This window comes from Brienomyrus brachyistius, unplaced genomic scaffold, assembly GCF_023856365.1.
Source record: "Brienomyrus brachyistius isolate T26 unplaced genomic scaffold, BBRACH_0.4 scaffold232, whole genome shotgun sequence".
Taxonomy (NCBI): domain Eukaryota; kingdom Metazoa; phylum Chordata; class Actinopteri; order Osteoglossiformes; family Mormyridae; genus Brienomyrus; species Brienomyrus brachyistius.
Window position 1 is genome coordinate 25,381 of NW_026042507.1, and position 25,380 is coordinate 50,760.

The following is a 25,380-nucleotide window of genomic DNA, read 5'->3' on the forward strand; positions in this document are numbered from 1 at the left end:
AGTTATATGTTCAGTTTTGGTACATCTCTATCAAGTGAGGGGTAAAGCACAGTAAGAATTGTGATCACTTGACAATCATTGAGGGGAAAAATGTAAAAATATATACAGTAAGGACAATATAATCGTAATTTAATGTATCCCTTCTGCTCTTTAAAAAGCACAATGTCTGACTGACAAATATGTCTATTATTAGCACATTTTAATAATTTAATTAATATTAAGCAGTACACCTATTTCCTGTAATCACTCTGCGTTAACACTAGATTTACCGAGTTTTTATTCTCTGCTGAGAGTCCCAAGGTGTTTGTCACCCCTGCTGTGATTTTCGCAGGTCTTCAGCCCCATCCTCCTCCTGCTTTTGTTGTGCAAACACACCCATTACCTGTCAGGCCTGGCGCATTTGCATTTTTTACTCAGAGTAGCTCAAATCCAAGGCAGGCTAAACCTCTGTGTGTGACATGGAAACCTTCACAAAAGTCTGCCATATCTATACCAAATATCCCACACGCTGACTGACCTGCAAATATGAAAGACGCACATTCACAAAATATATGGAAACACAAGTCTGTGTTATTTATAAAACAAATTGAGTGAAAATAATATGAAAAGTTGCTAATAGAATGAAATTAATAAAATGAAAACATGCTAACACTTCAGTCTCCAATGCATGTTTGTATATAAATGTCATAAGCTGAGTGAAGTCATGGTCCATGGTTTTTGACATGCTCATACACATACAGAATAAAATGTCATTTCATTTTCATTGGCCATCACTGAATTATAACACCAAAAGTGAATTTTGTTTTTGTGTGATCTCTCCAGCTTTGCATGTTTGGCTGTTCATGTAAAAATTGATGTATCCGTGCCTCAGTTCCAGGTTCATCTCTTCGTCATCTTTCTGCCTTTTGTCTCAGTGGTTACTGTCCCACACAGTCTGTCTATCTTTCAAAGTCTGTGTTTGCAGCGTTTGAAAACCCAGTGACCATCATCCCTGTATTTGGCAATGGAGTTCCTTGGCTAGAAGAATCGGAAACAATCTTCTTTTTCCTTTCCACCCTGTAGATGCTTTGTACAGAACGTAGGCATTCACCGCCACCAAGTCCAGCATGTTGTAAAACACAGCTACTGGCCACTTGCTTGTTGCTGCTCGTACTGAATACATGCGCGCCATTCTAAACACTGACGTGGAGAATTCCTCTCCCTGTGCAGTGTCCTTTGCCAATGGAGGAAGTTCACGGCAAACGTTATTCACCATGCCCAGTAAAGTGAAGCAGTCTGTGTGACAGTGACAGTGAGGTGAAGAAATTGTCCATTGTGACATTTCTCCCGTCATCCAGAAATGACTCCATCAGACTCATGACCACGTTCTCTGCCAGCCTTCACCAAGAACTGTGCTGAAAGTTTCACTCCAGGAGAACACATGAACATAGATGTACAGCTGTTCTCGACCAAGGTTCATTGTCCATGCAGTATATTTACATTTACAGGATTTGGCAGATGCCCTTAGCCAGAGCGACTTACATAAGTGCTTTGAGACTCTGCAATGAATTTCCGATGCTAGCTCAATAAGGACCCCAGCTACGAATACTATCTCTGAGAACGCCATTGAGTAGTGCAGAATTTTTATTTTATTTAATTTTTTTAAAACACACACCAGAAAAAGAGTCGAGTAAGAATATAGAAGTTCTACGTCAGGTATTTCTGAAAAAGAAAAGTTTTGAGTCGTCGCTTGAAGACATTCAAGGATTCAGCTGTTCGGACATCTAGGGGGAGTTCATTCCATCAATTAGGTGCCAGGACAGAGAAGAGCCGAGATGCGTGTCTTCCTTGTGCCTTGAGGGGAGGTGGGACCAGTCGAGCAGTGCTGGAGGATCGGAGAGATCGTGGTGCAGAGCGGGGTGTGATGAGGTCCTTTAGGTAGGATGGTGCCAGAGAATTTTTGGCTTTGTATGCGAGCATCAGTGTTTTGAATCTGATGCGTGCAGCTACAGGAAGCCAGTGGAGGGAGCGCAGCAAAGGAGTGGTGTGGGAGAACTTGGGAAGGATGAAAACAAGACGAGCAGCTGCATTCTGAATCAGTTGGAGGGGACGGATGGCGCTCAGTGGTAAACCCGCTAGAAGCGAGTTGCAGTAGTCAAGGCGTGAGATGACGAGGGACTGGACGAGTATCTGGGTAGCCTGGGTGGAAAGAAATGGACGTATCCTCCTGATGTTAAAGAGGAGAAACCGACAAGAGCGAGAAAGACTGGTGATATGTGAGGAAAATGACAACCGATCATCTATGGTAACTCCAAGGTTTCTAGCAGAAACCGAAGGACGGATCAGGGAGTTGTCAAAGGAGATCGCAAGGTCCTGGAGGGGGGATGAGTCAGCCGGGATGTAAAGCAACTCAGTTTTACTAGTTTTGAGTTTTAGCTGGTGAGTGGTCATCCAAGATGAGATGTCTGCCAAGCATGTAGAGATCTTAGTGGAGACATGAGTGTCTGAGGGAGGGAAGGAGAGGATGAGTTGAGTGTCATCGGCATAACAGTGGTAGGAGAAGCCATGTGAGGATATAACTTCGCCAAGAGATTTAGTGTAGAGGGAGAATAGGAGAGGGCCAAGAACCGAGCCCTGAGGGACACCGGTGGAAAGACAACGTGGAGTAGATGTGGATCCATTCCATGTCACTTGGTATATCGCATCCAAGCCGGACAAATTTGGGATCAAGTTCTGGATGGCCACGGATTTGGAGACCAAATACGTCTGCAACGTGTCCCCTAACTTGGGAAAGGACCCCAGTCACCAGAAAAGGGAGAGGCTGGCAGAGAACATGGTCATGAGTCTGATGGAGCCATTTCTGGATGACGGGAGAAATGTCACAACGGACAATTTCTTCACCTCACTGGCACTGTCACACAGACTGCTTCAGCGCAAAACAACACTACTGAGCACAGGGAATAAAGTTTGGTATGAAATTCCTCCAATTTCAAAGGACACTGCACAGCAAGAGGAATTCTCCGCGTCAGTGCTTAGAAGTGGCAGTGTCTCCTTGACAATTTATGCACCTAAAAAGATTGTGTGTGTTCTGAGTTCCTTGGACCAAGATGTGGCGATCTGTGAAGGCAGAAAGAGGAAACCCAACACGATAACAGACTATAACCACATGAAGGTATGTGAATGTGTGTATAATTTTACATCAGTGCTACAATGTTTTCTGATATGTACTATACAGGCCTATATAGAAAGAAGGTAGAAAAAAAGCAAATACACTCATGACTCTCTCTCTCTCTGCTGTTATAGTGTGGTGTAAATGTGTTGGACCAAATGGCGCGCATGTATTCCGTAAGAGCAGCAACATGCAGGTGGCCAGTAGCTGTATTTTACAACATGCTGGACCTGGTGGTGGCAAATTCCTACGTTCTGTACAAGGCATGTACAGGGTGGGAAGGCAAAAGAAGATTATTTTTGAGTCATCTAGCCAAGGAACTCCATTGCCAATTTATGCCACAAAAGGCTATGGGGACAGAGGAAGGCTGCTGCTGTGCCAGGACTTGTATGGACAACTCAGTGTCAGGTACAGGAGAACTGCAACAGAAACCGCAGCAAGTTTACCAGTGCAAAGTGTTACAAATTCACTTGCGCCAAATGCAGGGATGATGGTCACTGGGTCTGCAAACACTGCAAAGTTTGAAACACTCAATTTTTTTTATAAATAAAACAGACTTGTGCTTCCATATATTTTGTGAATGTGTGTCTTTCATATTTGCAGGTCAGTCAGCATGTGGGATATTTGGTATAGATATGGCAGACTTTTGTGAAGGTTTCCATGTCACACACAGAGGTTTAGCCTGCCTTGGATTTTAGCTGCTCTGAGTAAAAAAATGCAAATGTGCCAGGCCTCACAGGTAATGGGTGTGTTTGCACAACAAAAGCAGGAGGACAATGGCCCAAGAAACTCTCAGCAGGGATGCTAGTAGGTGTTAGGCCCAGGGAATTTACGCAAATTTGCGTAGATTTGGCAGTTCTAGTGTTAAAGCAATTTTTAAAACTAGCTGTGAACTGGATGCTGTTCTGACTGTTGTTGCCATGGTGCCTTATTTACTTTCAAATCGCATTGTCCACAACCTGATCAAAGGACCAAACTTTAAAATCAGTGCAGGGTAGTGTCGCAAGTAGTGATGCTTAGGCTTTAACCTATGTCCTGGAAAGAAAGAAAATCTACAAGCAAGATATTCTTGGATAAGAACGTCAAGGTATGCAACCTCTGGCAATAAAATTTTCTGTGCACAAATCAGCTCCACAATGTCTTTTAGCTGAAGGGTCAACTGCCAATCATCATCTGTGGGCTCTTTCACCTTGTCACACATGATCACAGGAAGAAGTCTTAGAAAATTCCAGTTCTGAACAGCCTGACCATAAAGCTTTACTCCATTGGAGTTTACTGCACATGGCTTACTCAACACATCAGAGCCACTGTACTTAAATTTCTTAATGCGTCTATTCAGAATTGAATAAGTGAACCACTTTTTTTGCTTGATGAAGTACTTCAGGTAAAGGGCTAAATCATAGGAAAGGATACCCTCAAAAATGTCATGGCCTAAACAAGGTGGCAGGCCAGGCATACAAACATCGAAGTAATTCAATGAATTAAAACTCAGATATTATACCTTCAACGTTTTGTTGTTCCTCAGACTGTAAAATGCATTTGGATCTGTTTGAAAATCTGTTCGGGTTGTCCGGCAATACCTGCAGAAATATTCAGAAAAACTAAAATTTTCTGTAAATCCACCGATATTATGAGACCCCAAATTGTCCCCTGCAATGCACAAAACAGTCCCTTTAACTTTTTCCTCTGCCACCGTTATTCCATTGTCTTCCAGGTCTTTTAAGTCTGCAATGAGCCTTGAGAAAACTTTGTCATGGCCAAAGTGTTTGAAGTCTTTTTCCTGACACAGCATTACAAGTGACATGTGGTCTGTACTTGATGAGGTGGTAAATTAGCCAGAGACAAATATACAGCTACTACTTTGTGCTGCTTTTTGCTGAACCTAATGGGTTCACCGCCTCAAAAGAATCTTGATATAGAATTAGTTTTAGACATGATGGGTTTTGAGAAAAGAACTCATTGTTTTTATATACCTGACCATCACTGACATCACAAAGCACATCAGTGTATGGTACGTATGTACCCTGTGCAGCACAATTCTGCCATAAGTCTGACTCCAGTAAATGTCTCAAAGTGTCTTTCAATGGAACATAGTAGGCAAACCTCTGTGACCTTGTTTCATCCCTTCCTAAGTACAACTTTACAGGTTCTGTGTATCTAAACATCTGTTTAAAAGCCCTAGTTCTTGAAAAATTGGTTCTCATTGGTCCTTCATGACTAATGGTGAAAAGGTCAGATTCCTTCACAACATCACATATACTACCAATAACCTCATCTGTTAATTCAGTTAAGTCACTTTTCAGGAATGCACTTAATTTATTCAAAGTATATGTCTGTCCTAGTTCATGTATGCTTAGCATCTCTTCAATAATATTTTGTATAGTTGATGCTGGCAGAAGAAACTGCCCATGTAATTTCAAGTAGAAAAGAGAAATATTTCTAAGAAAAAGGTCACTGAAATTTTCTGTAAGATGGACTTCACCTTCATCAGTCTCACTAAATCTCTCTGTAGGGCCTGTAACTAACGGTTCAGTTTCAAGAAACTGAGAAACTGTCTCCTTATAAAGATCTCTTATACTGTCCACAGAACATTGTCTGTGTTTCCTGGACATGTAGGCTGTAAACGACGATCTCACAGTGAACGTATGGTCGCATCCTGTCACCGGACATGTCACAACACGTCCTTCGGCTATATGTTCCTTTAAGTGAGCTGTTAGTGATCTGACATCGCGACATTGGCGCTGGCACATAGACATATTACACGTAAACACCGTAAGGGCATTTGTAGTATCAATATATGAATCTGTGTTATGTTTACGGTAAAAATGAGCCTTAAATTCCCCATATGAACGAAACGTATTGTGGCAATCTGTAGCGCCACACTTGAACACGCATCGTGGTTCATGACGGTGAAGTTTGACATGTAAAACATGTTCCCTAAGGGTTTGCACTGATGTTCCACAGAAATAACAACTAAACATTGTAACTGCGTGAACAAACACGCACTCTATTGCTGTTTTAAACACCTAAATGCTGTTTCACATCCCGCTTGCAAATCTAAGTTTTACATGTGCTGCCAAGATACGTTCATGCGCCGTCAACACGGTACATGCTACTCGTGTTTAAAACCACACACTGCTTAACACTGCTTAAAACGATTTAATTTAACTTACCAATTTGCCCAGACACATTTATTTTATTTTATATTCCCACTAGTTTGTAGATTTTTTTTAAATGTTATGTTTGTTATTGGGTGCTTTCCACTTCATGTACCCACATACAGCGCTGGCTTAAAGCAATACATTCTGGTCCTGACGCAATGCATTGTGGTTAGATTTTTATCGTCCGCTGCATTATGTCACCATGTCACGTCGTACAAAAACCTCGCGAGAGCAAGACAGATCATCCTGCACCTCTTAAGTGTTATGTAGTTTTGCCTGAAACGCAAAAATAAAACAAAGCAATTAAAGCCGATCAGTGGCTCAAATTCTGCTGTAGCGATTGAAGAACTTTTGTCGGAAGTTGGATTCGAACCCATGCCTTACTTCGGAGAACAGAATACCCCTTACTTTGAAAGGCCATTTTCGCTGCGCAGGAGGCTTTAGACCGCTCGGCCATGGGGCAGTTTCCAGTTGAACCCTAAGGAGTAGGTTAAGTCCAGCCTTGGCTTCCAAGCTGACGTTTTTCTACATATGTGCTTGTGTATCATGGACAGTAAGAGGGGGCAGGCAAGGAGAGAATTTCTCTCTTTGGGGATCAATAGAGTGTTGTTATTATAACGTCTAAAACGTATGATGGTCTGTCGATAAATCAATAACAATATCAATGAAGTCAATGTTTATCTAAAGGAATCAGAATTCAGGAAAAGCCAGGGGCCGGACCGAGTGTAGGGGGCGTGGCCAGAGACAGCCTGCTGACTGTTCCAAATCATGGGTGCATGTTACAAGTCCGGAACATATTTTAACTTAGTACTAACTTAGCATCATATTTGATCTGATTCGACTGAATATCCCAGGTTTCCATCTCTCATGCATCTGGTGTGACGTGTTTTCAGACTCTCAGGCTGGCGCAAAGAAATCTTACGGGAATTGAACGTCTCACTCCGGTCAGCTGACCAAAGTTGGTAACCTTGGTATTGTGTGTAGGAGATTCGGTATAACTATAATTTCGTTCTCCATTTACATGCCCGTAGTGTCTTTAACCGGCTGCACAAACTGGATCCGCCTCCATTACGACACAACTTTGCCCTTATTGGCTTAAGAATTTAGTCACATACATGACGTATATCTGCTATTTCTCCCGAGAAGCAGGTAAAGCAGTGGTAACTGCTTTGTAGTTAATTTACCTGGTAAAATTAAGTTTAAATAAATGATATAAATACTGTAATAGTACTCGTGAGCTTTGTTTATTTGTTATTAGTTATTGTAATGTTGCGCTGCTTTATTTGTTTAATCGTCTAGTCTGTGGAGACATTCAAGTTAATCAAATAAGAATTGCACTGTACACTGTACATGACCATAAAAACTTTGTATCCTTGAAATAAATGTTTTTGATCTTTTCCTTGGCAGTTATCTTTTTACACAGGGCCTCTATGTACACGATAGTTTTTTTTTTCACGACTAACAGTATGGATCAGGAGTTGGTTATTGTAAAAGAAGTAATGTGCATGCAGGTGATATTTGTATAGATTTATCCACACCCTTGTAGCAGTGCTGCCATTGCAGTCAGATCTCGCAAACTAGGAGTATTAGTTGTCTTTATTTCTCTTTATTTCTTGACGCCAACCCTCTCCATTAATCCGGGCTTGGGACTGGCACCTACCTGAGCTGGCTTGCTCCCTTAAGTGGCTGGGTTAGGCTAAACTATATATATATATTTACCAAGACTACAATAAAACATCTCGAAATGTGTAGTCTAGCAAAACGCAGTTTAAAGAAGGTAGCCTACCTGGCGAAATTGCAAACAAATTAAGGGCGTTAGGCAGCCTTTCCAAACCGCTTATCCTACTGGATCGCGGGGGGTCTGGAGCCTATCCCGGAAGCAATGGGCACGAGACAGGGAACAACCCAGGATGGCGGGCCAGCCCATCGCAGGGCACACTCACACACTATTCACTCACGCATACACTCCTATGGGCAATTTAGCAACTCCAATTAGCCTCAGCATGTTTTTGGACTGTGGGGGAAACCAGAGTACCCGGAGGAAACCCCACGATGACATGGGTAGAACATGCAAACTCCACACACATGTGACCCAGGTGGAGACTCGAACCCGGGCCCTAGAGGTGTGAGGCAACAGTGCTAACCACTGCACCACCATGCTGCCCCCTAAATGGAAAACCATTAAATACAAAAGGAAAACAAAAGTGCTGTAAGACTGTATACTTATGTGTATGTTAGTAAAGGCTGTAGCTGACACAACGGACCCCACTAATTAGAAAGGGGTAATTGTACACATGTGGCATCCAGTATGTTCTTCTATAACAGTTTTTTAAAAAAAAAAAAAACTCACATTACACAAATTGGCACTATCAAAACGAGGATTATGGGGAAAATGGGGACTGTGATGGAGATTACATACACGTAGGCATGGTATTTAGTTTTTTTTAATCTGGTCACCTTCCAGAGTAATTGTAAACTAAAACCATCTTCACCCTATTTGATTCTTTATAAATGGACAATCAGTCGTGCAGTAAATGGGGGTATAGAGAGACACAGAGCTTGTCTAACAAGAAACCCTGGGAAGCTAACATTAATAGGGTGGGTATGGATAGCAAAACCATTGATACAGATTACAGATTTATATCTCACCTGAACCCTGGCGGGCTCCGTGCCAATAGGGGTTGGGATTAGGGTTAGTTAACTTAAGTAGTAATATTGATGTGTATATTCTCCTATTCTCCAGTCAGTGAATCGTGAAACGTAATGTTAATATGTTTCTATACCTATATGTTCTGCTTAAAAACCCATAAAGGCAAGCACAGTGTTTAGACATTCTGTTACTTAGACTAGTAAACACTAAGATCCTTCAGCTTTCAATTAACCTGACACAACAGTCTAAACAACAAATGTGTGCCATGTCATTTGTCATCTTTACATCTTGTATCCTTTATATGGTAATTGGATTTTCAAGGTGGAATTGCAGGTCGATCATTTTAAGGATCTAGATGTAAACCTCCCTGGTGTTGCTTTAATATTTTTTTTGCACAATTTGCTTCACACACTTCCTCCAGCAGAGAAGCTTACAATACTACACCCCACCAAATGACTGGATGATGCCTTTTTATTTAAGGTCTGGCTGTGAGCCTCGATTACCGATACACTATCTTCAGGCTCCTGCCGGGATCAGTCAGTATGGTGGACCTTTGGAGGAATGGGTACAAAACCATCAGGAAAGTTTGCAGGTGCTTCAAGAGTATGTGAAGGCTTAGTTGGAGGAACAAGCCACACCACGAAATCGGAAACACAATGAGTTGGTTAATGATTAGGGGTTTGATGAAGGTCAGCTGGTGTGTTTGCGGAACCATGTTCGAGGTAAAATACAGGATCATTGGGATGCCTGTTTGTATATGGTAGTTCGGTGTCCCCAAGATCAGGGTGCAGTTTACTCTGCAACTCCAATGGAGGGGGACGGGGTTGTCCGTCAAGTTCACCGAACAGAGTTGCGTCCAGTACCACAGGGGGTTGTTATGTCAGGGGAAGATGTTCTGGTAATGTCTCCTGAGTCTGGGTTGCCCACAGGGGCAACAGAAATGGAATCGGATGAGGACTCTGTGATTTTACGGGGACAGGGCTGGTGGGAGGGGTCGCAATAGAGCATCCACAAGTAGGCCTCGTATAATGGAGGAGGTTATGTCCCCCCCGAGGTGTAGAGACCAGTTAAACGTTCGGTGAGGTCCACCACTGGTCATCATACCAACCCTTATAAGTTACCACGGTCAGTGAATGATCGTTCGGTTGGGGAGGAAGACCAGTGGTTTGGGGATAGAATTCTTAGCTGTGATCGTTGGGTCATCAATTTCATTTTGGGGGATGGATTGTAGCCAGGCAATTATAGGCAGGTATAGGAACTGCAGTTCGGACTGGAGGCATAGCCGGGGCGAGATGGCTGTGCATGTTCCGATGGTAGGGCATATTGGCAAAGGAGCAGGCACGGGAAAGACAGGCAGGGTCCTGATAGATTTGGTGGAGCATCGGCGGGCATATTGAATTTGCAGTGTAGCAGCCTTTCTGTTTGCTTGTTTCAGGGGTGAACAATCTTATCCGCAAAGGGCCGGTGTGTATGCAGGTTTTCGCTGCAACTCCCTAATTAGATTTCTAATTAGAGGACTGATTAGCTGAAGAGTCCTCATACCTGGTTTTGAAGAGCTGACCTAAAGGTTACCCCAAAAACCTGTTTTTTTTTTGTTTGAATGGGGCAGTGAGTCATGGGGTAAACTACTGTTCTTTAGGGGTTTTCAAGGTGGAATTACGGGTCGATAATTTTAAGGATCAGGTTGTAAACCTCCCTGGTGTTGCTTTAATATGTTTTATCTGAGGTTGTATCGTGTATTATCAAGCCAGCCGGCTTAGTGGCCTCGGGAGCGGGGTTTAGTGGGAGCAGCTGGCTAGTTTTATTTTCTTTTTTGTTTGTGTCTTTTTCTTTGTTGTATGTATATTTTGGGTTCATTATTAGGCAGGCTGGGCCTTTTGGCACCTGTAGTCTGGGTGCTGGATTGCCCATAGGGGTCTTTTTTATTGCTGTGATTTGCTGTGTCATTCACTAGTGTGATTTGTGCTGGATGTGTTTTTAAGGTTGTGCTGTGGCGTGTACCTGAGCAAACTTTGGGCAACCTGTTCTCTTGTTGGCTTTATTGACAAAGGGTGGATTAGTCTAATTACGGCCTGCTACAAATAGCTGCATATAACGTATAAAAAAAATCACCTTATGGGTGCTCCGTAGGGTAGCAAGATCTTGAGTTTTTTTACAGTACTTGGGTACGTTTTAAAATTTTCGACCAATCAGCAAACATTATTCTGACAGCATAGCTGGGAAACCAATGAAAAGTGAGTGCAACGTTCTAGAACTTGACTTCGGGTTGACGCTCCCTATAAAAGAGCTGGGTACTGCTTCAAGGCGTTCAGTTGGCGCTACCTCCTGATAGAGTAGCACTGTACGGCTCTTGTTCCGTAAAACAACATCAAAAGGATGAAAAAAAAAACAATATTTAAAGAAGACGAAAAAAATCAATTTTTAAAGAAGACGAAAAAAACATCGTCTAAAAAAATAAGCCAAAAAAATAATATCCGAAGAAGGAAAAACATGCAAAGTAAAAAAAACAAACAAAAATAAAAAACAATATCCAAAGAAGAAGGAAAAAAACATCCAAAGGGAGAAAAGAAGAACTGAAGGGCAAACGAGGTAGGAGGAAATACAAATTTCGTTTCGTTTCGAGTGCCAAGCCGTGAAAAGCATTTGGCCAGAAGACAAGGTAAGTGTTGTACCTGTTATTTTAAAACAGCGCTTTTCAAAATGCTGCTTTATAATCGTTTGAGATCGTTAGCCAGTGTGACAGCTGAAGGCTTTTTGAGTTTACCAACATAAAGTTTTATTTCTGTATTAGGACATTGTCAGGAACAATGATGTGTTCATCGCTATGATGTGGTCAAAAAGCGATGCATTGAATCTTAGAAACATTTGTGATTTTTCAAACGATGCTTTTCCTTTTATTTAATCAGTAAAATTCATCGGTTTTATATAGTGCCCCTTGAAATATGTCTTTAGCTCATTTTCCGGGCATTTTACTAGAATGCATCCTGAGAAATACACAAGCTCTGCTGCATTTCCGTGCCTCGATGTTTAGTGCCGAGTATAATTGTTGCAGTTGCCTTTTATATATTCCATGAGACCTGTTGGTACCAAGAGAAGTGTGAGACTGTCAGGGTGAATTTATCATACAATCGCACGCATAAATACCTGAGGGTTGCCAGTCCTTTTGCGTTGTTACAGGAGGACTAGAGCTGACGAGTGTGTTTCTACACACTATCAAGGGCATTGTAGTACAGTTTTCTCAGGTGGGAGAATGCTGCCGATCTCCTATTTGACAATACAGCCCTTGATATATTAGAATATTACAGAACTAGAAGCCTTTTGCAAGGAAGAATGTGAGAAAATCCCAAGTACAAGAACTGAAAGCCTTTCAGCTGGCTATAAGAAGCGCTTGTAAGCTGTGATATCTGGCAGAGGAGGTGTTACTAAGTACTGATTACGTAGGGTGCCCAAACTTTTGCAGAGTGCCATAATAATGTTTTTATTTTGTAATTTTGTTCAATTTATGGCATAAAAAGTAACTATTCATCAATGTTTGCTGAAAATATTGTGTATTTTCCCCCCAGTTCCTAAAGAGACTGTATTAACTGATATTGTTGCTTTTGTAATTGAAAAGATGTTATTTGTCAAGGGGTGCCAAACCTTTGCATAAGACTGTACACAGTGTGTGTATGTGTTTATGTGAGTGTGTGTCTGTGTGTGTGTTTATATATATATATGTGTGTGTGTGTGTGTATATATTTCTGTATATGCATGTGTATATATATATTTATATATAGTTCACACACATTCAAACTTATTTGAATACACATTCAAAATAATTTTTATTATTATTATTTTCGTTTTTTTTTTTTTTTGTGTTTTAAAATGTTTTATTTTTGCAATGGAAATAAAAATAAAGCAGTCCTCCGTAGAGGAGGGGTGGTGGAGGGAATATATATATATATATACATATATATAAAATAATTGTCACACAACTGGGGTGACATGCCTTGCCTGCTCACCCAATTTTAGTGCACTTTAGTTATGCATAATGACCTTCTAGTCTCGATACACCCATATATATATATATATATATGTATGTGTGTATATATGTATATATATAGTTTTTTTGTGTTATTTTTTTGCAATAGACAATAAAAATAACGCAGTTCTCCATAAAGGAGGGATGGTGGATGGAATATATATATACATATATATAAAATAATTGTCACACAACCTGGGTGACATGCCTTGCCTGCTCACCCAGTTTTAGTGCACCTTAGTTATTCATAATGACCATCTAGTCTCGATACACCCATGAATATATATGTATATATATATATATATATATATAGTTTTTCTGTTTTTTTTTTGCAATAGACAATAAAAATAACGCAGTTCTCCGTAAAGGAGGGATGGTGGATGGAATATATATATACATATATATATAAAATAATTGTCACACAACCTGGGTGACATGCCTTGCCTGCTCACCCAATTTTAGTGCACCTTAGTTATCCATACTGACCATCTAGTCTCGACACACCCATATATATATATATATATATATGTATATATATATAGATATTTTTTCTTTTTCTTGTGTTTTTTTTTTCGCAATGGATATTAATAATAAAGCAGTCCTCCGTAAAGGAGGGGTGGTGGAGGGAATATATATATACATTTATATAAAATAATTGTCACACAACTGGGGTGACATGCCTTGCCTGCTCACCCAATTTTAGTGCACCTTAGTTATCCATAATGACCATCTAGTCTCGATACACCCATAAATATATATGTATATATATATATATATATATATAGTTTTTTTTTTTTTTTGCAATAGACAATAAAAATAACGCAGTTCTCCATAAAAGAGGGATGGTGGATGGAATATATATATACATATATATAAAATAATTGTCACACAACCTGGGTGACATGCCTTGCCTGCTCACCCAATTTTAGTGCACCTTAGTTATCCATACTGACCATCTAGTCTCGACACACCCATATATATATATATATATATATATAAATATATATATATATGTATATATATAGATATTTTTTCTTTTTCTTGTGTTTTTTTTTCGCAATGGATATTAATAATAAAGCAGTCCTCCGTAAAGGAGGGGTGGTGGAGGGAATATATATATACATTTATATAAAATAATTGTCACACAACCTGGGTGACATGCCTTGCCTGCTCACCCAATTTTAGTGCAACTTAGTTATCCATAATGACCAACTAGTCTCGATACACCCATAAATATATATGTGTGTATATATATATATAGTTTTTTTGTGTTATTTTTTTGCAATAGACAATAAAAATAACGCAGTTCTCCATAAAGGAGGGATGGTGGATGGAATATATATATACATATATATAAAATAATTAATGTCACACAACCTGGGTGACATGCCTTGCCTGCTCACCCAATTTGAATGCACCTTAGTTATCCATAATGACCATCTAGTCTCGATACACCCATAAATATATATGTATATATATAGTTTTTTTTTTTCGCAATGGACAATAAAAATAACGCAGTTCTCCGTAAAGGAGGGATGGTGGATGGAATATATATATACATACATATAAAATAATTGTCACACAACCGGGGTGACATGCCTTGCCTGCTCACCCAATTTTAGTGCACCTTAGTTATTCATAATGACCATCTAGTCTCGATACACCCATAAATATATATGTATATATGTATTGTTTTTTTTTTTTTTTTTTTGCAATAGACAATAAAAATAACGCAGTTCTCCATAAAAGAGGGATGGTGGATGGAATATATATATACATATATATAAAATAATTGTCACACAACCTGGGTGACATGCCTTGCCTGCTCACCCAATTTTAGTGCACCTTAGTTATCCATAATGACCATCTAGTCTCGATACACCCATATATATATATATATATATATATATAGTTTTTTTTTTCTTCGTAATGGACAATAAAAATAACGCAGTTCTCCGTAAAGGAGGGATGGTGGATGGAATATATATATACATATATATAAAATAATTGTCACACAACCTGGGTGACATGCCTTGCCTGCTCACCCAATTTTAGTGCACCTTAGTTATCCATACTGACCATCTAGTCTCGACACACCCATATACACACCCGAAGCTCTGATCTCAGATCAGTTCCATGCCTCCAGAATCTAATGTTACCCTCAAGGAAGAAGGGAAGCTATGATGAGTAAAAAAAAGGTTATTAGAGTGTCCTGTCAGCGTTGGGCTTCTTCGGCCTCCGCCATTGATTTTTTGGTTTCAGGATGGAAAGTACAAGGTGGCTCTGTGTTGATGAATAATCCAGGAAAAAAATGCCACAAAGGCATGGAGTCACACCAGTGGAGTCTTATCCTTGCAATAAAGACCCCTGTATGACCTTTGCTGAATATTTCCAGTTTAGTGGAGCTGATCTGTGAGTAATGCAGTTATGCAGCAGTTTCTGATGGTTTCCGGTTTTGCAGGTGGTGTCCTTTTCAGCTTGGAGGAGGGAGCCTCCTTCTGGAACCAGATGTTGCCCTGGAGAATCGTGAGTGACGTTTCCGATTAGCATACCTGATCTCCTTGCCCCGCCACGGGGCTCTGGTGAAATGTAACTATTCAGTGACCCGTATCTTTCAGTTCTTCGCTTCCATGATCTCGACCTTCACCTTGAACTTCTTCATGAGTATCTACCACAACAAGCCGGGAGATTTTAGTAACCCAGGTCTCATCAACTTTGGACGCTTTGACAACGATGTAAGTTTCCCATTTCTGTCGGTGTTGTGATGTAGATTGTCCTTTTTAAAAGTCTGTAGATGGAATCTTGAAAATCAAAATATTGGGCATCGGTAATTGATCTGGTTGTCTTGGCCAATGGTATGCTGTCCGCAAGTCAAGTAGCTCTTGGGAGATGTCGGCCGTTACCCTCTGACATTGGTTTCCTGCCTCCCGTTAGTCAGTGGGGAAAATGTGATGTGTTTATGGATGTCTGGACAACTTAGAGTGGAGAGCATTTTATAATCATTACCTCGTTTGGGAAAGGCGAAAGAAGACGGTATAATTTTGACCAAAATCCAGAATGAGACCAAGTTCACACTGTTCCCGAACATGTTTTGGTCTTTCCTGTCCGTGCCGTTCAAGAAGGGGCTGATCTGTGAACTTTATGGGGAAACAAGGGTGAGAGAGAAAAGGATGAGCTGTTATTTCCAGAAAGGGCTCGACTCGGTACCCTGTCACATGAGCAGTGATGTATTTTTACCTGCCTTCTGGTCACATGGGTTGGAAAGGAAACCATGAAACGTTTGTTGGGGGACTTGGACACAGCCCCCACCCCGCAGCGCATGACTTTCCTGGGAGGCCCCCTGGGCTGGAAATATAGTCATCACCTCGGTGGACATGAGTACCGCGCTGTTTTAGTTGGGCCTCCTGGTTTAGGTAGGCATGTTAGCCATGGTTGTGGATGTTTCTCGTTACAAGAGAGGCACCTGTAGCAGTTTACATGGTATGCAGATACGGTTGTTTATTTTATTTTTTTTAAACGCAGCAGAATTTTTCCCGCCTTCGGTGCCTGAAGTTTTTGGGAAACGTTTGCCCCGGATGCCCACTGTATGCTTCCTGTAGGATCACAACACGTTCACCATTTTTTAAAAAATTATACACTACTGTGCAAAAGTCTTAGGCAGGCAAAGAAAATGATATTTAGATTATCCTCGTGTTGGTGTAAAACTATGATATTATGCCTGTGAAAGTGTGTCAACTTCGCCATTTCAGAACCTCTGCTAAAATCATCCTAGTATTTGCAGCGACCGTCCAATGCAGCCATGTGTTTTTTTTGACTTGGCCACCAGCACACCTCATACAGCTAGTCAGTCTCTCACTGACTTTTTAAGCCAGTATATTTAACTTTTTTTAATTCAGCTGTTGGTGAAATTTAACAAAATCATGGAACGGCTGAGGTGCCCCTGAGGAGAAGTTTGGGAACTGAAGCGGTGTTCATCTAGCCATCCAACTAGATATCAGTAACTTTTTAGAAAATAGAAGAAATTACTCTATATATATATATATATATATATATATATATATATATATATATATATATATATATATATATATATATATATATATATATATATATATATATATATATAAAATAAAATTAAAAAAAAAGAGGCAAACAAGAGGTGCCCCCATGTGTGTAGTCCTGTAGGGTCTGTTGATGTTGTCATTTGCATGTTTGACTGGAGGATTCTGGGTATTGATTTTTTTTTCTTTTTTTTTACCCCCCCCCCTCAGAGCACGGAGTACTACCTGTATGAGATTCCTCTGTTTATCGTCATGGGAGCCTTCGGTGAGAGAGAGAGAGAGAGAGAGGGAGCGTCTTATTGTGGAAACCCAAACCTTGCTCTTTTACATCTTAACGGACTGGTTCTGTTTCTGGTTTTCTCATGCCGGGCCCATGTCTCTTTCCCCCCCGCAGGTGGATTGCTGGGAGCACTGTTCAACGTCCTGAACTACTGGCTCACCATCCTCAGGATCAGGTGTGCCTGTGTGCGTGTGCCTGTGTGCGTGTGTGTGCCTGTGTGTGTGTGTGTGCGTACTTCTGTGCGCATGTGTGCCTGTGTGTGTGTGTGTGTGTGCGTACCTCTGCCTGTGTGTGTGCACGTAAGTGAGGCCTGTTTGGTTTTTACTGTGTCACGCCTGTCTGAAACTTAGGCATCTTAACACTTGAAATTAAATAATTAAATAAATATATCCCGAGACTGTGGGGCTGACCTTGAAACTGCCCCACACTGGTTTGATGCAAATGAAAGTTGTCCCACAACAAAATCATTAGCTGAGCCACCATGCCCCCCCATCCCCAGGTATATCCACCGGCCCTGCCTGCAGGTGATCGAGGCCATACTGGTTGCTGCCGTGACGGCCACTGTGTTCTTCACTATGATCTACTTCTCCAACGACTGCCAGCCCCTGGGGGAGGATCAGCTGGAGGAATACCCCTTGCAGGTAAGGCAGCTGGAGGTGGGCTCTCTGTGATTTCATTGGCTGAACAGCTGAGAGGGTGTGTATCCTGTCCTCAGGCCTGAACCTCCACTTATCCCTCTCACAGCTGTTCTGTGCTGATGGCGAGTACAATTCCATGGCCACGATCGTCTTCAACACCCCGGAGAGGAGTGTCCGCAGCCTGTTCCACAGCCCCGCAGGTCCGTGGAGTTTCCAGCACGTGTTTCAGGGCAGGATGGGTCGTGACCTGAAGCCGGATTGGTCGCCCCTGTTGTGCCCTTCTTCTGGAAGAGATTATAATTACAGTCCGTTGTCCATCTTTAGAATGAACACCTGTGTTTGATATTGGTGACAGGCTGGCTAGGTCCGGGGCAGCTGTTTGAACAGTCAGACTCGTCTGCCACCTCTGTCGTGTCGTAGGTTTGTTTACGGGCCGCTTCTGGCTGATTGTTTTCCCAGACAGACAGCTAAACCCATACACACAATCCTCCTCAATTATTCAAGGCTTCCCTCATTTGGGATGGGGGGACTGTCACCCTGCCTGGGGAGAACAGGAGCGCTTCTCAAGTGCCCTGACGAATGCCACCGTAGGCAAGTTCGAACGGCACTAAACTGTGTTCATCCATGCCCTCTAGTGGATGAAAGACATACCAAAGTAACATGGCTTGGTCTTGATCGGCTCCAAATTGCACTTTACACCAGGTAGAAAAATGGAAATGATCATATGAAAAATGCCATTCATCATGAAATAATTTCTGTACACCTGTATCCTCATTACAAGGGTGAATCAAGTAAAACTAGCTGGTTTCGCTAGATTAGCGTTCTTGGGGATCAACTACATGATCAACATTTTAGCAAAAACGTGGGAAACACTGACTTAGGTGATGAATTCCACCACCACCACCCCCCCCCCCCCCCCCGGCAGGTTCCTACAATCCCGTGACCCTGGGAATCTTCACCATCACCTACTTCTTCCTGGCCTGCTGGGCATACGGCCTGACTGTGTCCGCCGGGGTCTTCATCCCCTCGCTGCTCATCGGCGCCGCCTGGGGGCGGCTCTTTGGCATTTTGCTGGCCTCCATTACGCCGCACAATTCCATACAGGCATCAGGACGGGTCGCCGTTCCTGGGGAAGCGCCGTATAGCCGGTGAGGCGGCGTGGTCCGCTGGCGGAGGAGGGGCCGTCACGATAGCAGAACTCTTCCCTCAGCAGAGAGAAACCTCACAGTGGCGACGTTTTCCACTGACCTTGATTTTTTTGCACATTTTGAAGAAGCAAAACTGAAAATCCGTTAATGGGTACGATTATATTTCAGGAGGACAAGCCCTCAAACGCTTTCAGTTTGATTGAAGTGGTTTTTGTGGCGATTCGCAAAACTGAAATGGAAGCCGATTTTGCGAACTTGTTGCTGTGTAGGACACGATGACTTGGTTCTAGAGCTCGTATCTCATGAAAAGCTCAATCCATGTTGAGGCACGGAATCATAAATTGCAGGTGTTGTTTCCATGATGTTACTTAATGGAAACACCCTTTATGCAATTTCACTTTGTCAACAAATTTGCTTGTTTGTGCAGAACTTTAATGGAAACGCTGCAGGTTTTGATATATTAAGGAAATTGAACGGGGTCTTTAGAAGTCAGAGGGCCTCCTTCAACACCCGCTTTAGATTGATTTCCTCTTTGTTGTCCAATCAGATTTACTCTTTAAGCAGTCACGTGACTCTTTGAAGGTGCCCTATTGGTTAGTGCTGTATCGATTTCCTGGGCCGCCCAGCGTCATGTCGGCATAGATGTAGTTTAACATAATGTTTGTTGGAAGTAAAGCCCCCTCGAAGTTTTTGAATGAGCATGTTTTATGATTTGTGGCGTTTCGTTTGACAGACCTTGGCCGACCCTGGGAAGTACGCTCTGATTGGAGCCGCCGCCCAGCTTGGTGAGTGTCCGTCCGCGGTCAGCCTGCTTTTCAGAGCTCGTCTAGAGGTGCATGGAGGCACATGAGGCTTCGGGTTTGCGTCTGTTTACGAAGGTCTTTGCCAGGTGGGATCGTGAGGATGACCCTCAGCCTGACTGTCATCATGGTGGAAGCCACCGGAAATGTCACCTACGGCCTACCCATAATGCTGGTTCTGATGACGGCGAAGATCGTGGGCGATTATTTCGTGGAGGTCAGTGTTGACGTTTCGGGTTGGAGCGGGTTGGTCCATTTGGCATTATGTGTGAGCCTGTCAGTGAGTGATGAGCTCATCGCCTTTCAGACCGTGCAGAACTTGGAATCGGGCCAGTCGTGTTTCGTTAACTGCTCCGGTCTCATGTTTGCTTTTGGTGTGGGTGGTGCAGCTAGCCACCAGTCTGACGCCATCTTTTTTTCATCTGTCCTTCCAGTGACTGATTTTGAGAACCCTTCCGTTGTTTTTGCACAGCTGTCTAACTTAAGGTGGCACATCATGCTGTGACAGCTCGTTTCGCTTCTCTGTTCCTCAATGTGCCAGCAAATCTGCTTAGAGGAAGTAAAACTTCAAGGGGTGGCAGCTTATGAATGTTGTGCAGATGTGATCCTAAGCTCTTCTGAGTGACTCGAATTTTCCCACAGGGGCTATACGACATCCACATCAAGCTGCAGAGTGTGCCCTTCCTGCACTGGGATGCCCCAGCCACCTCCCACTCCCTGACTGCCAGGTATATTGCCCCCTACAGGATTTTCCCTGCTAATGCTTCAATGAGCCCAGTACACGCCTTTAGCAAGACATTGGTGCTTCATTCTCACTGTATATTCAGGTTTGGTGTGTCTGTCCATTCAGGGAGGTTATGAGCTCTCCAGTAACCTGCTTCAACCTGGTGGAGAAAGTGGGCACTATTGTGGATGTGCTCAGCAACACCTCGACCAATCACAACGGGTTCCCTGTAGTCTCCGGGTTGAGTGATGGCTGTGAGGTATGTCCCTCCCACTAGGGGTGATTTTGTTTTCCTGGAGATTTGTCACATGATGTACTTTGGGGCTTTGCTAATCTGAATTTTGTGCTCTTAGCCAGGGAAAATCTGTGGCTTAATCCTGCGTTCCCAGCTTATCGTGCTCCTGAAACACAAGGTGAGTGTGACCTAAGGTTCCTGCAGAGGTCAGCTGAATAAGGAGCATGTCTGTCCACACTAACACCTATCAGGGTGCTTGGTGTATATGCATGCCTGTGAATGACAGTGCAGCTGACCAATGAGGGGTTTGATTATTGAATACCTGGATGTGACTGGCAGTGCGATTGACCAATGAGGGGTCTGTTTACTGCGTACACGGTTGCGAATGTCAGTGCAGCAAGCCAATGAGAAGTGTGCTCATCCACGTTGTGACCGGTGTACTCTTTTCAACCAGGTGTTTGTGGAACGGGCTCGTTCTCGTCTCAATCTGCGCAAACTGCAGCTGAAGGACTTCCGGGATGCCTACCCTCGCTTCCCTCCGATCCAGTCCATCCATGTGTCCCAAGACGAGAGGGAGTGCATGATGGACCTGACGGAGTTCATGAATCCCACCCCCTACACTGTCACGCAGGTACTAGTCTCAGTCTCAGCCTTGGTCTTGGTCCTTGAGAACCAGAGACACATTTGACTAAACAGTCATGTTCTGCGACTGTGTTCTTCTGCCTCTTTTTCAGGAGACGTCGCTTCCTCGTGTCTTCAAGCTGTTCAGGGCCCTTGGTCTGCGGCACCTCATTGTGGTGGACAGTGACAACCAGGTGCGTCTGCCTTGCGAGGTCCTCAGGCCTTCGTCATCTCCAGCACATATCTCCATTCTCATTGTAAAATTCGAAAATTACTGCATCGGTTTTCAGCCAGTGGCCGTTGGGCATCCATCTAGATCAAGGTTATCACCCTGGTTTCCTGTGCTACTCCCACCCCTCCCTCATAACATAACCAGCTATCTATGCCCTGTTCTACGTACCAATCATGTTCCCGGTGCCCAGGTGGTGGGACTGGTGACGCGGAAGGACCTGGCCCGTTACCACCTGGGCAAAGACGGCCTGGAGGAGCTGCAGCTGGCACAGACGTGATGCGTGGAAGGCGACTGCCGCGCTGCTCACCAGGCCAACCCCCCCTGCCCCCAGTCAGCCCCCGCCAGAACCCGCACCGGTCGTGCATTTCAGCAAAGTCCGGAACCCGGGATGCCAATGACTGACTTTCTGGTTTCGTTCACCGAGGGTTGGTTGTGATGGGGGAGGGGATCGATTCCATGTGTGTTTTGCGACTTTTTGTTGCCCCCTCCCAGTTTGCACATAAAATAATTTATCCGTTATGTTTTTAAAGCACTTCAGAGAGAGAGTGTGTGTGTGTGTGTGTGTGTGTGTGTGTGTGTGTGTGTGTGTGTGTGTGTGTGTGTGTGTGTGTGTGTGTGTGTGTGTGTGTGGTTCTACACACACTTGGGTGTCAGTCCCGCTCTGTGGTCATTTGCAAAGCTTTGGTAGCATTGTGATATACATTAGTGTAAATGTGTAAAAAGCATTTCAAGCTGTGTGTGTGTGAGAGAGAGAGAGAGAGAGAGAGAGAGAGAGAGAGAGATTAGCCAGGCCAATAACGTTCCTCTTTTACTCAGAGTTTTTTGAGTGTGGTCTATTGACAGAGGGTACCACAGTTTTCTTGTGACTTTAGTTTTACTTTAGGGGAAGTTAATTTTCCTCTCCCAGATAATTGTCTTGCACATTGTACCATTAACCAATGCCTCCCACCCCTCCCATGCCAGTGTAGGTAAGACCAACCCTGCCCCCCCCCCCCCCCCCCCGGAAAAACCCTGACTCGCTTTGACCTTTTTCTCTCATGCTGGATGCTAGCGGTTTTTAACATACAGTGTTTTTTCTCGTGAATTCGCCCATTGGCTGACTGCCACACTGCCTGCGTCCTCCCCCACCCACGCCAGTACGTGACAGTATGTATCCCCCCCACCCCGGGTGATTCTCCAGGTCCTGTGTTTTTGATGGCGATTTGTCTCTTGTTGCGCCGTACAGCCTCTAGGTGGCAGAAACCCTGGTTTCTGATATATACCTGAATAAATTATGCAAATCGGGGTCAGGTTTACATGGGTCGGGTGCCAAACAATGCCAGTAGTGTGTGTGTGTGTGTGTGGGGGGGTGACTTCACAGGTGCTCTCCTGAAAATGTGTGTATATCATTGTTTTTAAATGGCACTTACTGAAAGCAGAGTGGGGTTCAGGGCAGCTTAATGATTTGCAAGGTGACCATGGGTCGTGTTTGGCCAAGGGGGCGCTAGTGTGTTGAGGAAAGGAACTTATTCTGGTCTTTGCAGGCTGTGCTAGAAACCCAAACCCACCCCCATGGCTGTATGTGGCTCCGCACTTTAAATGCTTCTTACCCCACCTCGTTTCCCATCTGCGCCCTACAACTTACAAATCCTTGCAATGTCACGTGCAAGGGGGCCCCCTACTGGCCAAGCAAGGCCCTACAGTCGCTGGTGCCCTTGGGGGTCCAGCCGTACAGTTTTTGCCAACAGCAGAGTTTACACTTTGACTAGTTATGTGCTGTTTAGTTATTTTGTTTTTAATTAAGGTGAACTTGCCTAAGTGACCCTGATCAGTTAAATAGGGTTTTTACCCACCCAACAAGCCTATCGAAAATGGACATACCAGTTAAACGGTAAACGATGTGAATCCCTTATCAGATTTTGATTTTATTCTGAATATTAAATGTCGTGTTTTAACTCAACCTTAAATAAATTAAAGTATCTCCATTTTAAAGAGCACTGTGACTGGATGAGAGAATTGTTTCGGCGTTGGCAAGTACCACCTTAGCGTACATTTATAGAAACGGCTGAAATATACTGGATAATTTTGCATAATTTTTATTTTGCCAAGCTTGATTTTCTTCTGTGATTTCTGAAATCTAATAAAGGTTTTGATGCATATGCCTATTTGTATTGCACGAGTCAGTCATGCTGTTTAATAAGAATCATTTGTATTTATACAAACAATGATAAAAAAATTATTGTATTAAATGGCGTGTTTGATGATACTGCTGGTGACTCCGTGGCACTCTTTGAGCAACGTGTCCGTATCCTAATTTTCTACCTTCTGACACACAAATTCTCAGACTAAATGAGATTACTGCAGTCCCGTTGCCGGGGTAATGCAATTGTTTAGGTGGATGTCGCTGAATGCATTTCAGTGGGAGGTCCAGAAAGCCTGGGACGCGATTTGACGGGGTAGAAATGAGATGAACGGTTCTGTTGTACCTTGCAGATTTGTACCTTGCAGATTTCCCTCGATTTGCTTATTAGTTGCTGGAAATCAATATTTAAAAAAAAATGTGCGTTGAACATGCCTTTCCATCCCGATCCATGAACCCAGTTTTCCCAGATATCAGCAAAACAATGAGAAATTCTATATATAAAAAAAAAAAAATCAACATTTGATTAAGTTTTATTAATGCTTGCTTTCATGTTAAAAAATTTTGGTGCACAATTTAATTTTTTTTTTAACACACAACATTTGGTTGAAATTGTAACGTGGAACATCAAGTCTGGGGCGCAGTTAAGGGGGGGAGATTAGGACAGTAAAAAACTTGGAACATAACTGCATTGGTGTGGGTTTGTGGCCCAATATGATATGCATTCATGGGGCCCAAATTCTCTAGCAGAATCACAGCATAGATTTCTTTGTATATTTTTTAGGTTTAAAGGACTCCGGAGATTGAGATATTGTGTTTTTAAAGTTTCCTTGGACTCCCACAGTAAATTTTACAGAGCTGGGGTCTCCATAACTTTTGCTGTGCAATAAATTTTGCTGACTGGGAAAGGGGGGGGGGGTTCCCCAAGATTTTTGCCGGCTCGCCTACCCATCGGCTCACCTTGAAAATGCCCAAAATGCCACCTGGCTGTTCAGCCCTGCTATAAAGTTGCAGAAAGACACGACGTTGTACTGTGACCTTACGATGTTACAGATCCGAGAAATAGCGTACTAAGCAGCACGTGTTTCCCTGCTGTGTTAAGGTGGGCCTTAGAAACCCATAACGCACTAATGCAGCTCTGGATGGCGGGCTATGCGTCAGTAATGCTGTCAGAGAAGATTCACTCATTAGTCTGATGTGAACTTAATCAGATTATGGGTCCTTTTTAGTCGCAGAATACAACATAATCCATGGCAAATGGACATCGGTGCCGTCTTTATGATGTTATGCTGACAGTGCCTTTAATCCCACCCCCCACCCCCCACCAATCCCTTTCCCAACTTCATGTTGTCTCTTAATCCTGTATGTTTCAGTAATATGAAGACGGAATTTCAGTATTCTCTGTTGCGGTTGTTTTATTTTTATCTCGCGAGTTTCATGCATTTTTAAGAACCGCGCAGAACATCAGTTAACTCTGTGCTGCTGGAATCCTGAGGATTGCCTTGATGGGTAGTGTAGGAGTTGAAGGATTTGCGTAGTCAG